The sequence below is a fragment of the Myotis nattereri genome, assembly GCF_964212035.1.
Source record: "Myotis nattereri genome assembly, chromosome: 18".
Taxonomy (NCBI): Eukaryota; Metazoa; Chordata; class Mammalia; order Chiroptera; family Vespertilionidae; genus Myotis; species Myotis nattereri.
In genome coordinates this window covers 5,738,143-5,752,961 of record NC_138093.1, presented here as the reverse complement: position 1 = coordinate 5,752,961, position 14,819 = coordinate 5,738,143, and positions in this window count along the sequence as shown.

Below are 14,819 nucleotides of genomic sequence, written 5' to 3'. Positions count from 1 at the left end.
AAAATGCACCATGAGCATCCCGGGGGGGGGGGGGGGGGCGGTGAGCGTACACCCTTATTCTAGGATAAAGTCCCAGAAATTCCACTGCAGGGTCAAAGGGCTTGCATATGCAAACTTTAATAGACATTGCTAAGTGTCTACCCACTTCTCTTTCCAACAGAAGAGCCTACGAAAATGTCCGCTAACCTGCATCTTGTCGCTACTAAATATTATCTACCTTTCAAATGCCTGCCCTCTTGATAGACTTCACTTGATTGCTAAAAACTGCTTATAATTCCTCTCCTGTGAGTTACCTGCTGGGGCCTTGGTTCCCTTGTGGTTGACTTGTGAAAGCTCTTTGTAATTAGGGATACAAACCCTTTGTTTCTGCTGCAAATCGTTTCCCCAGCCCGACCCTTGTGTTTTGACTTTGTATACAGAGCTTCTGTTGTCCCGAACCTTACGAATTTCATGTGGCTCAATGCATCGGGCTTTTCCTGGTTTTCTAAAAGGTTTTATCCACTCTGCAAGAACCCCCCAAATGGCCACCCTGTGATCCTTCATGCTTTCTGTGGATCCTTCGGATGTTTGCGTGTCTTCTCTATCAGGAATTCATCTTATCACATACATATGCATGTGTAATATGTAAGTGTCTGTTCAAATGAACAGCTGGTTAGATTGTAGGGACCTTCTGAGACTCCAGAGCCTCCGACCTCCCTGGGGCTCTGATTCGGGTCAACATCTTGTTTCCATCAAGTGGCCAGAAGGGATCAGAAGGAGAATGCCTGGTTTCTTCGAGTTCAGGGACAGCCGGGAAGAGGGCTGAAGCAAGACAGGGATGCAGTCCTCAGGCAAGGCTGGGAGGAAGGGGTGCGGTGTCCAGAGGCGGGAAGCAGCTGGGCCCCCGCAGTGAGAAGCAAGGAGGGCAGAAGAGTGGGGCTCCTCCTGAGAGGAGGTCAGGGAGCAGGAGGAAGGTCCCCGTGGGGTCCCCCGCACCCACGCCCCGTGCCAGGGAGCGGCCTGTGCCTTGTACCACCTGCTCCCCAACCTGTCCGCCCAGGCGTGTGTTGCTTCTGCAAATATGTATTGATTATCTGCTTCAAGCCCAAGAAAGGATCTATCATTAACAGTCACGACCACCTGTGCTTTCCCTTTCAGGTGGAGGGGAGGGGCAGGGGGGTGCCCAGGCCACCTATGTGCCTGACCTGGCTGAGGACCACGTGGGGGCAGAGGCTCACGATGGCCAGGGAGGCCTGAGTGCAGCCTGTACAGGAGCGAGGCCCCACCTCTGCCTCCCTGCAAACAGGGTTCGCTGAGAAGTGGCATCACCACCCCGTCCCGGGCCTGGAACCCTCTGTGCCCTGAGTGGGGGGCCTCCCACAGGCAGCCCCTCACCACGAAGGGCAGCTGCTCCCCCTCGGAAGCTTCAGCAGCTGCGGCCCTGGTGGTCACCCGCCCGAATTCCCCAATTCCCAAAGCGTTTCTTGCTGACTCACTGCGGGCCCTGTCCAAGCTTCCTGCCTGCGGGCGGGGGAGGGGGGAGGCGGGGGCCGAGGAGACGCATCGGGACCCAGGAATGCTCTGCTGCCCGGTTTCTGCTGCTCTGAAGGGACTGGACTGTCTGAGGGCCCGCGTGGACCCTCGCTGACTCTCACTCGGTCACGGCCAGGCCCTCACCCACCCCGTTCAGAGAACAGGCTCCCCCCCACCCCCGCCGCTCCCCCATGGCTGTGTTAAAGCACCATCCAGCGCCAGCGGGGGGCTGGCACCTCCCACGTGACTGCCTGTGACCTGTGCGGTCGTGTGGCATCGCCTGCGACTGTGTGTTCTGTGCCGGTGCGTGTGGTGGACGGGGGCTGTGGCCGTGCAGACTGAGTGCGCCTGTGTGTGAGCGTGTGTCACCCCGAGTCCCTGGCACACGCTGAGTCACACCGTCCCTGCGCAGCTCACAGTCTGCTGGAGTGGCTCCGGCCGAGGAATGGCGGGTGTGATGGGCGAGGGGGCGTCGCTGTGTGCAGGTGTGTGGTTCCGGGCGACTGCGCCTGGCCTCGCTCGCCTGTGCTCATGTGTGCTTATGCTGTCGCCACGTGTGCTGGAGCGTGTTTGCGGGTGGCTGTGTGTGTCGGGGGGGGGGCTTTGTAAGGTTCTTCAGGACCACGTGGCTCAGGCCCAAGGAGGCGAGGGGTCTCAGCACCTGCTCCTTGGAGGGTGGGGGACAGGTGCGCCTGTCCTGTGCTCCCCCCTTTTCTAGGTTCTGCCCCTGAGGTGCTCCTGCTGGCGCCCGCTTATGAGAGGAAGCGGAGGGAGCTCTCTCCGGGGCACTGAGGCGTTCTAGCGTGTTTTCTTGGAAACCGGGCTGCGGGAGCGCCGGCCCATCTGCACCCTGGCTCCGGCCCAGGCTGCCTCCCACCCGAGGGCCGCGGCCAGCTTCTCCCAGGCCTGGCAGTGCTCCCCGCTCCCCGTACCTTCTGCGGGTGCCCAGGCAGCACAGCGCCCAGCGGCCCTGCTCTCCCGCCTTGCACACGTCTATCTAATTTGTACACACAAGTTAAAGGCTGTTTGTTGCTTTGGTTTTTTTAAGGCTTTTTTTTTAATCGCCGGGACATCACATGCCTTTAAAAGGGCTTAACACCAACCCCTTCGGGGAAGGCAGAGGGCCCAGTACAATCATCCCACACAAGGGACATAGAAATGCTTCCGATTCTAAAAGCTCTCACAGTCCTGGCCCCTGGACTGCCGCCCCCTCTTTCTACCTGCGGAGGGAGGGGAGCCTTCTGGCGGACTTGCCTGCAAGGGCCCTCCCTGCTCCTGACAGGCCCATACCACCCCTCCCGCAGCTGAGGGCCCTGCCTCTCTGAAGGGACTCCAGCTCTCGGGGCCATGGCTCTGCCCAGAAAAAACAAGGATCATCTCTAATCCTTCCGGTTTGTCTCCTGCAGCTGACAGTGGGGCAACAGCTGCCCAGATGTGCAAGCCTCAAACTGCGCCTGCTGGGAACGAGCCTCTGGGCTCCTTGTGGGTTGTGGGTGTGGCAGGTGTGGGTCGGGCTGAGCTTGAGGGGAGGGTACAGAGCCAGCAGGGGTGGAGCACCCTGATGGGAGAAAGTGCTGGAAGCAGGGCAGAGGGACAGAAGGCTCAGCGAGGGCGAGGAGCCAGGCCGCCCTGGAGAGAGCTGGGCTAGGGTGCTAGCACCCGTGGCCTGCAGGCCCAGTTGGCAGGGTTGTTGTGGAGACAGAACCCGGGACCAGCAGTTCAGGACACCCAGGCTCTGTCCTAACTCTGCCACCGGGGGCTGTGTGACCCGGAGAAGCCCCCCCCCCCCCTCCCTGAGCTTCAGTTCAGCCTCCTGGAGGAGTGTGCAGAGCCCGAGGCCTGAGGAGGTGCTGGTCAGACAGGACTCCACATCCGCCTCCTGGAGACCTTGGGCTACAGCCCTTCCTGAGGGTCTGAGGCCCTTCCCAGCCCAGGCGGTCCATGTCTCCGAAAGAATCCATCCTTTCTTCCCCGTGAGAACTGGCAGGGTCCCCACACCCAGATCCCACAAAGCCCCTGCTGGGAGGCCGGTGGCAACAGGAAGGGCAGAAAGTCAGGGTGGAGGGAGGAGGGCAAGCATGGCATCAAGGGCTGGAGGCCCTGGTACCTGCCAAGACCTCCTGCGCCTTCCTGGCTTGTCCATCCCACCTGCGCCGGCTCCTCCTTCCCCTCCACCCACCATGTGTCCCTGGGGCCAGAGCTCTAGGCTCAGCTCATTCTGGTTGATGCTGTGGCTCAACACTCCCGGGTCACCCAAGCCAGACTCATCAGCCTGAGGCTAGAAACATGAGTAAGATGCAGGCCTCACCTTCCAAGAACTTTTTACAACAATTCTAAGATTGTGAGTGAGTACCACAGGGCAAAGTCAACTGCCTTCCACGTGCAGACAGAAGACGGGGAATGGCTGAGCCGGCCCAGGGACAGCCAGCAGGGCACCGTGGGGAGTGCCTCTCTGCATTGCACGTGCGCAAGCGAGTGTGTGAGCTTCATGGTCAGGAGTCCCCAGGGAAGGGGAGTCTCCCAGCAGTGCGAAGTCACCGTTTCCGGGCACTTGTCCCAGGGATCTGGGGCCCTATGACTGGCCTGTGACAGCCAAGGCCTCAGAGCCCACTTCCTGATGCATCACGGGTGGACGGGAGCTGCTTGGCTGTGACACTCACCCCTAAACATCCCAGACATCCACCGAGGGCCAGATGGGTGGGAGGCAAAGCGGGCTGAAGAGGCATGAGGGGGATGAGCAGGAATTAGAAAGGCGAGCCCCCGGCCCCGGCTTCAGTCCGTGCTGGCTCAGCAGGCCTAGGTCCTTGCCGGTGAGCTGGCTGGGCCCCAGGGGGAGCGGACAGCACATTCCACAGAGGATTTTTATTCTCACATTTTCATTTTTCAATCACAGTTGACATTCAACGTTATTTTGCCTTCATTTCAGGTGAACAGAATAGTGGTTAGACAATCATATGCTCCGCAAAGCGATCGCTGATGTTTCAAGTGCCCACCTGGCCCCAAACATAGTTTTTACAATATTATGGACTAGGTTCCCTGTGCTGAACTTCTGTAACTGCCAATTTCTACGTCTTCATCCCTTGGCCCTTTTCACCCAGTCCTCCAACCCCCTCCCTTCTGGTAACCATCAGTCTGTTTTCTGTATCTGTGAGCCTGTTTCTGTTTCGTTTATTTTGTTCTTTAGATTCCCCATGTCAGCGAAATCACATGGTTTTAAAGAGATTCTTTTAAAGGCCAGGGCAGGGCCCCGGAAAGGATGCAGGAGCCGTCCCTCTGCAGGGATGCACCACCGTGCCCCGCCCTGATGCCGCAGGTGCGCCCGCCAGTGCAGGCCACACGGGCCAGGCTCCCAGGGCGCATGGCAGGGTCGAGCACGCCTGGACGTGAGAAGGGGCCCAGTCCCAACTCCACCAGCTGGGGGCCTGGACAAGCCACCCAATTCCTGGGCCTCATGTCCTTTTCTGTAAAGGAGGGATGGTGAGCGCGCTCACACTGGTCCGAATTGGGAATGTGATCATCCATGTATGGAGACCAGCTTGGAGCCCCGCGTGGGGGCTGGCTGCCAGCCCTTGGTTTCTAAGAGTCAGTGGCAAGAACACAAAATCCAGGCTACTGAGATGCCAGGCGCCAGCCCGGAACCCTGGCCATCGAACAATGCATGGGGGGGCTGCCTCAGCTGCTCGTGGAGTCCCTGCCAGGGACTGAGGGGCACACACACTCATGCACACTCACACACACACACTCACACTCACACACTCACACACACTCACATACACTCTCACACACTCACACTAATACACACTCACACACACTCACACACACACACACTCACATACACTCATACACACTAATACACACTCACACTCACATACACTCACACTCACACACACTCACACACACTCACATACACTCACACACACTCTCGCACACTCACACTAATACACACTCACACACACTCACATACACTCTTACACACTCACACTAATACACACTCATACACACACACTCACATACACTCATACACACACACACTCATACACACTCATACACACACTAATACACACTCACACACACTCACATACACTCACACACACTAATACACACTAATACACACTCATACACACTCACACACACTCACTCACACACAGCCTGCAGCCTCCCTGGAGAGAAGCAGCCTGGGGCCTGCGGGAACCCAGGGCCTGTCCTCGGGGGCTGTCTCAGGTGGGTGGAGGGTGGGACAGCAGGACAGGTGGCCCTGCTCTGCCTAGAACCGTGGGCCCCGCTGGGGGGAACTTGCAGAGCGTCACCTCTCCGGGTGGAAACCTTCCCATGCGCTCTTTGACACGTGTCCTTAGGTGGCACCTTGGGAGCCACAGGAAGGGAGCTCGCCACCCCACAGGGCGCCCAGGTCCGAGGGCGGCCTGACTACCAGGAAGCGGCCGCTGCCTCGGGAGCCTGCTGGCCTAGAGCCGAGCAGCCCGCGGCCTGGGGAGCCTCCACCCCCCCTGCCTGCCTGTGCCGCTGCCTCAGTGCCAGGAACAGAGCCGGGTGACAGCCACAGGCCTCTGCCCTTTGATTCTGCGTCACCACGTGTCAAGTTCACAGGAAGGGGGTTCTGAAGCACCCGGCCAGGCCTGCGCTGTGGTCAGGTTTTTCAAAAGAAAGGAAACCAGAGGGATCAAAGGCGCAGGTGCAGCAGGTGAAGGGGGGCCCAGTGGGGCCCGGGGGGACAAGGTGTGAACGCCTGGGGGGAGGACGCTGCTTGCCCAGCTCTCCATGGCCAAGGTGAGGCGGAGAGGCGGCTGAGTCTCCCTCCAGATCAGCGGTTCTCAGCCTGTGGGTCGCAACCCTTGAAAATCCATCCTGCATATCAGATATTTACATGACGATTCATAACAGTAGCAACATTACAGTTATGAAGTAGCAACGAAAATAATTTTATGGTTGGGGGTCACCACAACATGAGGAACTGTATTAAAGGGCCGCGGCATTAGGAAGGTTGAGAACCACTGCTCCAGGGAAATAACGAGGGAAAGGAAGGTCAGGTCTGCCCCCACCGCTGCTGAGGCTGAGAGATGCCCCTCCTGTGAAGGACCAAGCACAGAGGATGGGGGTCACAGGAGGAGCACAGCCCTGCCCAGTGCCTGCTGCTCTGTCCAGGGAGGCCCTCTTGAGCTAGGGTAGCTCGGAGCTGAGGTAGCTCAGAGCTGGGGTAGCTCAGAGCTGGGGTAACTCAGAGCTGGGACAGCTCAGTGATGGGGTAGCTCAGAGCTGGGGTAGCCTCCTCCTTCTCACCAGAGCCCCTGCCAGCTCTGCCTGCATCCACCCCGCCTGCATGCTGCACTGGCCAACTCCCTTCTCCGGTCACATCACCTCTCGTATGTGTTGCATCTCAGCCGCATCCTAGAGCTCCAAGGGGGCCCCCTCCGTGTCCGTGTCTCCTGGGGGCTGTGGTGACTCGCCCAGCTGCTGCGGGGAGCAGGCCATCTCCCTCCTGCGGTGTCGGGGCCGGAGCGTCGTCTACTTTACTGCCCTGGCGTTCCTTCCGCTTCATCTTTTCATTTGTTTTGTCTTGTTATATGGAATGAATTCTTTCTCTAAAAAAATTTCTGTAAAGGTGTGAAATGTTTCACATACTTGGAAGGCTATCGCGGGCGGCCTGGTGTCCGCCAGCAGCCTTATCGGTCCTGAGCGTGTTGCCAAGTCTGCATTTCTTTCCTTTTGTTGTGGTAACATATGCTAACATGAGAGCCGCCACATGAATCATTTCTGCTTCTCGTAGAAACCTAACGTTACACACACTGTCCAAGAGCCCTAGGGCCTCCCTCCCACCCCTGGCCCTTCTTCCTTAGAGGTAACGACTGTTACCTTAGAGGTAACGACTGTTCTGAACGGATTCTCCTACAAAAGGGATGTGTGTTTCACAGTGAAAACAGCCCATCCAGTGGGGAACGGCGTGAAGCAAAATGAAAGACCCTCCCCCTCCCCTGTTCCTTCCCTTCCTCCTCCCCCTCCCCCTCCCACCTTAAATCCACTCCCCGCCCCCCGCCCCCCCCCCCCCCCCCCCGCAGGTAACCGCAGTGAAGACTTCCTGCCCTCCAGGCATTGTTTCTACTTGGAAATTATATGAACTTGTTTTCTTTCTGAACACGAGCGAATTCACAATGTGCATACCCTTCGCCAACGTGCCTTCTGTTTCCAGTTATTGGCTGGTCCTTGGACTTTTTTCCATGTGTGTCCGAGTAACTTGTACTCTTTTTAACAACTGTGTGTAATTCCACTTTATTCAGTCGTTTCCCATGAATGGGCATTTAGGTGGTTTCCAGCAACTCAGCTCTCCTAAACAAGCGGGGGCTGACCGTTCCTGACAAATGCTCTTGCGCGCTTGTGGGGAGCCTGCATATCTGGAGGCCCTACAGTGCAAGTCCCTAGCAGCGGAGCTCCTGGACGAAAGGCATTGAACGTGGGACCACGGAGCCACGGGATGGAAGGAGCGTGGACCCCTGAAGGACCCCGGGGAGCCTGGCTGCGGGCTGATGAGAAGCCCACGCCTCAAGGATGATGTGAGAGAAGAATCGATGTCTTTATTCCAAACAAGCACAGTGTGGATGCCGCGGGGAGCGAGGCAGGGCCGGGAGCTATGGGACCAGGTCGCAGGGGCTCTGGCCAGCGTGGGCAGACATGGACGCCGCCTGAGGCAGTGACGCGTCGGGAGGAGAAGAGTAGAAAGAAGTCAAGTTGGACGGCAGGGAGGGCGGCAGGGAAGAGTGTCCTGGCACCAGAAGTAGGTAGAACATGTGCAAAGGCTCTGAGTCAGGAAGGAAAAGATGAGTTTGGGGAAAAAACAAAGAAACAAACCCACGTGGGCCTTATAGGTCAAGCTAAAGATTTCAAATACGATCTCTAAGACACGAGAACTCATGCCCGGCCCTGTGGCTCAGCAGTTGAGCATCAGCCCAGGAACCAAGAGGCCACCGGTTCGATTCCTATCAGAGCACATGCCTGGGCTGTGGGCTCGAACCCCAGTAGGGGGCGTGCAGGAGGCCGCCGGTTGTCGATGTTTCTCTATCATTGATGTTTCTATCTCTCTATCCCTCTCTCTCTAAAGCCTCAATAAAAACATATTTTAGCCGAAACCGGTTTGGCTCAGTGGATAGAGCGTCAGCCTGTGGACTGAAAGGTCCCAGGTTCGATTCCGGTCAAGGTTCCGGTCAAGGGCATGGACCTGGGTTGCGGGCATATCCCCAGTAGGAGATGTGCAGGAGGCGGCTGATCGATGTTTCTCTCTCATCGATGTTTCTAACTCTCTATCTCTCTCCCTTCCTCTCTGTAAAAAATCAATAAAATATATTTTTTAAAAAAAACATATTTTAAAAAAAGAAATGAGAGTGGAAAGCAGAGCGGAGCTGCGAGGCGCCAGTGGGCCGAGGAGTGAGGGCGGCAGGGGAGGCTCGAAGGGCCTCTTGTGGGAGGTAGGGATGGAAGTGATAGGGCGGTGAGGAAGCCGGTGTCAGGAGATGGAGCAGGGCCGCCGGTGGGAGGAGATTGCAAGGAGAGCGCTGGGAACCCTCGTCCGTTGATCAAACAGGGGTGGGGTGGGTAGGGGTCGTGGGAGTCATTGCTGACTGAGCTGCTGGTTCTTGTAAATTGCATTTAAAGCTCTCGTGTGTACAGTGGACACTGGGGGGAGGGGGAGCGGAGGGGGTTGGGTCTAGCTCACTTATTTTTTCCGCCAACTCCATCCTTGGGGCTGGTGAGAAGGCAGGAGACTATCTCCTCTCCAAGTCTTCAGTGTTTGCTGAGAAGTTTCTGATGCTGACAGGGGCGGGTGGGAATGGGGATGATGAGGGAGTTCCCTGTACCAAACCCTTTTATGAATGTTCAAGTCTGTGTTTTCCCCTGTCTTCCCAGGCTTGTGTGGCCAGTTGGAAACGTCCGGCTTGTGTTCATCTCCCTCATTTCTGGAGTTGGGGCTGAGACCCTGACACATCTCCTATGCTCTGCATCCAGGCCTCTTTTGGACATTAAAGGTTGATTGATAAGAGAAAGAGAGAGAGAGAGAGAGAGAGAGCGAGAGAGAGAGAGAGGGAAAGGAAGGAAGGAAGGGAGGGAAGAAAAAGAAAAGAAATAAGAATTCATGGAGGAGAATTCCAGGAGAATGGCCGGTCAGGTTACCCTCTGGAAGCTGGGTGGGGAATAGCCTGGGGCAGGTGACCCCAGGAAGCTGATGGAGACCCCAGTGTAGGGGGGCTGTGGAGATAGGGAGAAGTTACCAAGATTGAGAGAGATTTGGGAGGTGGTTGATAGGATTGGGGGTAGGGGGGGGAGGGGGGGGCGGGAAGGGACATTGATTGAGAGGCAGGAATCAAGGACCAAATGCCCGTGAGATGATGCCTGGCCTGTGAGTAGATTATAATGTCGTGGCCAAAGGACACCTAGACATGGCCAGGTTCAGAGCAGGAGAAAGGAGTTTGGGTTTGTGAATGGGTGCCTGGGAGCCAGCCACCTTCCACATCTCTAGATCCTGGTCTAGAGCATGGGAACAGTCTACTACATAGGACTTCATCTACCAACCAGCTGTAAACATCAGGACCACGGCTGCATTCCTTCACCCAAAACCCTTAGTGAGTGGTGCCCATGGTGTGCAATCAATAAGGTGCAGGCATGAGGTACATGGTGTCTCAGTGACAGGGCCAGGGACATGCCAGGCAGGGGAAGGAGGGGAGGAAAAGGTAGATTGTCAGGTAGGACGTTGAAGGTATACACTCCTGAGCAGGGTAATCCAGTTTCTGTGGGATCGAAGAGGGTCTCTGCTTTAGGGGAAAAAAACACCATCAAAATATCTTATTTTTTTCAAATTTCACCAAAAAAAATAAATAAATAAATGTGGCCATAGAAGATGAGTTCCAGGGCCGTGGATGGGGCAGGTGTGAGGGCCCAGAGCACAGGCCCTAAGGTTTTCCAGTAAGTCAGCTCTGCTGGTGGGTGTAAGCCGTGGGACAGGGAGGCGCAGGACTGTGGGTGGCACAAAGGGAACCTGTTGTCTGTGACTTAGAGCAAGTCATTCGATTGCCCTGGCCCTCCATTTCCTGATCTGTAAACGGGGAAAACTCTATGACCTGATAAGGCTTGAAAGAGTCCCTAAGAGAAGGTAAGTAACGTTTCTGGCTCATGGAAATGAGTGGTAGCTACTGTTTTATGTTTTATTCCTCCCCCAGCAGACGGTCCACAGTGGCCTCAGCCTCGGGGAGGCACCAGAGGGACGCGGGACAGGAGGGGGAGTGTGAGCCCCATCATCGGCAGCGTGGGGCTCCGAGGCTCCGGGACGTGCACGCGGCCTGTGTGGCTTTGGCCTGTGTGCGCTCCGCCCGGGAGCACAACCTGGGGGTCACACATCCAGGGAAGGCCCAGCCGCCCTACCGGCGTGGCTGTGTGAGCGGCACGAGCAGAGCGAGGCTGGGCAGCCGGCTGGCCGACACAGTCTCTGGCCCACGACAATGGCAATCGTCCCCGGGCAACCTCAGTCCCAAGCGAGAAGATGGCTGTAGCGGTACTGGACAAGTCCACGTGGCGGGTGCCATCGGCATTCGGGAAGAGTCTCCGGCTGATGAACTCGCCTGGTGGGTGTTGGGAAGATAAACTCAGGAGAAGGGAGGCACCCGCACCGTGGGAGCTCATCTCTTCAGACTCCGCGGATTGTGGCAGATAAAGACGGCTCGGTGGCCACCAGTGCCAAGGTTGTGCCAGTAACCGTAGAGTCCCCTGGCAAGAGGGAGTCACCTCCAGGTTCATTGCTCCTCAGATGGCCACGCACAGCCCTGCTGCATCGTAACTGTGGTTCCCAGCCCAGTGGGTGTTCTCGCACGTCACCCAGAAACAAAGTGGGTACCCAAGCGCCGTGTGAGTGGAAGTGGGCGTGCTCGGGGGCCGGCTAGATTTCCCCATTTCACAACGGAGAGACCCGCCCTTCATCCCAGCAGCTGCCGTGGGTGGATCTGGGGAGAGCGTGGCCACTCGAGCGTGGGTGGCTGTGTGGGGTAGAGCGAAGGAAGCAGGCGTTTCTCTCCAGGAACTGAATCCAGAAATGGGGATGGAAAATGGTAGCAAAAACCGGGGGGACGTGCATCCGATGGTGGGTGGAAGTGGCTAGGACAGGGACGGCGAACCTGTGACACACGTGTCAGAGGTGACTCGCGAAGTCATTATTTTGGTTGATTTTTCTTTGTTAAATGGCATTTAAATATATAAAGTTAATATCAAAAATACAAATCTTTGTTTTACTATGGTTGCAAAGATCAAACAATTTCTGTATGTGACACGGCACCAGAGTTAAGGTAGGGTTTTTCAAACGCCATCACTGGGCTAGGAAGTCATCGAGCTAAAAGGATACACCGACGAGGCCACTGGGTGAAGTGTGGCCACGTGGTCTCATGGAATCCACGTGGAACGTCTCTCCGGGACTCGTGGGGTGTCAAGAACGGCGACGGGGCATTGAGAATGAGTCCTCCTGAGCCTTCCACGGGTCGCGAGGGCTCGGGGGTTAAGTGGCACATCGGCCCGCAGCTGAAGGCTGGTGAAAGTGGCGTGCCCTGTGGGACATGCAGGACCGAAAACGCCTGTGGCCTCCGGGTTCTGGGCTGTAGAAATTCAAAACCTCTTGAGTGTTTAACCAAGAACCTTTAGTTTTCATCTACACACACACCGATCATAATTTGCTTTTTTTTAAAATATACATTTTTATTGATTTCAGAGAGGAAGGGGAGAGGGAGAGATAGAAACATCATTGATGACAGGGAGTCGCTGATCGGCTGCCTCCTGCACACCCCCTACTGGGGATCGAGCCCGCAACCCAGGCATGTGCTCAGACCAGGAATTGAACCATGACCTCCTGGTTCATATGTCAATGCTCAACCACTGAGCCACACCAGCCAGGCCACAATTTGCTTTTATTTTCCTAGATCTGTGAATTAGGGCACACAGATCCAAAACCCAGGCTTGGTTTAATGCCTGAAATATGAGCCCTTAAACAAATAAAATTAACTATTGTTTAAAAAAGGGAGACAGATGTGAGGAGGGGGGGCTGGGGACTCACGCACCCTGGATTCCAATCCTGCCCCCACCACTGCCAGCCTGGGGGCACCCCAGTGACAGCTGCACAGGGGGTGGCGATGATGCAGAACGCAGGCATGCACAGGGCACGAGGTTGCTGCACCTGGCTTCTTTCTCTTCCCTGTCAGACACGCTCTGTGACCTGGGCCACGGGGGAGCTGAGGCTGCGATGGCCTCAGGCACCCGGTGCCGGAAAGTTCCCCCAGACGCTCCGTATGCGGCCGCCACAGCAAACGCTCTCAGGCCTACACAGAGCAGGCCTGGCCCGTGGTGGGTGCCGGTGACGTTCGATGACCTAAAACAACTCAACCATAATCAGAGGCTGCCCCAGCTCGGCTGCTGTGGGCTGCTCTGCCCACGAGTCCCAGTCATCCTCTGGGAGTGGCCGGGGCCGTTAGCCTTCAGAGTTCTGTTGCTAAGAGATTATGAACCAAATGGTGTTTCCAGAAAAATAACCACTGCTCGGCCGTTCCAGGACAGAACCACAACAACAGCCCACACGGAAGAATGTTCTGTGATTGATAACTCCTCATAGAAGCCGAGGAACGGGGCAGCTGGGAGGCAGCCTGGCTGTACCCATGCTCTGCAAACTACTGTTTTGTGTAGCATCTTGAATATAACAAAATAGACTCCGTGATAACACCGTAAGGGGCATTATATAACATCTTCATGATTCAGAGAGCCCTCCAATCAGCCAAGACGCATTTGCCAAGTGCCCGTCATCTGCCTGTTCCGTGCACGTGTGTGACCAGCTCGGCCGCGCACGGCTGCAGGCCGTGAGTAAGCCCAGCATAGCTGCAACCACCGCGGTTGGCTCAGCGCCTGTGGGCAACCATTGATCAAGTGATTTAACACAGCCGTTTGCCGCCACCTCCGTTATTGCTCCGTTGCTGGGGCAACAGGAACCAGCCACCTAGCAGAAGCCCAAGATAGAAGCGGGATCAACAGGGAAGTCAGCAAACAGGGCGCTTGCAAAACACGGGGTGTCACCCGGCCCCTTGAACAGCTCTGCCCTCGGGATTTTCCCAGGAATAGGCAGCTATAATGCTCTGCGTCCCCACCCATGGCTCCTGGGTCACCTCCAGGTGGTTGCTACAGGCAAATGGACTGGTGCAAAGTCGCCGTCATGTGTCAGGAAAGGAAATCCTAGCAGAGGACACCTCGGCCCCTGTCCTGATCCGGGAGCCATCGCCACCAGCCCCCTCTGCTTCCCACCTGGCCAGGCCCTGCCGCGTGACCTCACGTCTACATTGCATCGCGGTGGGTGGGTCGTGGGAGGCAGCGAGGGAGCCAAGGTCCACAGAGACAAGGTGGAGTGTCAGTCACACAGCTAGGCAGTCAGGCGGAGACACGTGCTCCAGCCCCTAAGCCCCCAAGCGCCTGCCACGTGTTGCACAGGAAACCGCCGGGTGTTGCAAAGGCGCCCAGAAAGGGGTCACTGTTTCCATGGGCCAACCCTGGTGACCCTCAGTCACTGTGGGGCACCCAGACACGGGGGCAGCGCCACAGGCACTCTGCCTCCCTCCTTCCTCCAAGACGCAGAAGAAGGGGTCATGGGCCCCGCGGGCGCCCGCCTGGGGGCTTCTCCTGTCCTCACCCCCTGGCAGCCTAAGGAGAGCTGCTTCTCCTTCTACATGCTGGTTCCTTCCTAGAAACTAGGGCACCGCCAGTGGCTGCCTTCTCTATAGGTTAGAGTGCGGAGATCAAACAGGGAGCGGTGGCAGGCAGGGCGTGTGGGAAACACTTCGATAATCGATAATCGCTAACGCCAGCAGCAGCCACAGTGGTCACACCCGTGTCATGTTCGCCAACCTCCACTTCCGCTCAGGACCTGGGGTGCCCAGTGGGCAGAGGCCATTGGAGTCCCCGGTGGTGCCTGGCCAGTACCATGAGGGCCTCTGCTGATCCAGGCACACAACTCCCAGGGTTCCTGGTGATCGATCCTTAATTTTTTAGAAGCTGGGCCCAAAGGTTGGAGAAGCCTTTGTGAGTTTCTGTGCCATCTAAACCCATGTGCTTCCAATTCGCTCTCCTGGGCTGGAATTCCCCGGGGCCCGGCCAGGCCAGTTCCTGCCGCTGCCCAGTGTCCACCCCCCCTTTACCCCCCCTCATGCTGGGCTCCTGCCTTTGGCCAGGCCTGGGGATCTTCAGCAGGCTGTTTCCTCCCACTCTCCATCCCCGGGAGTGGGGAAGAGGCC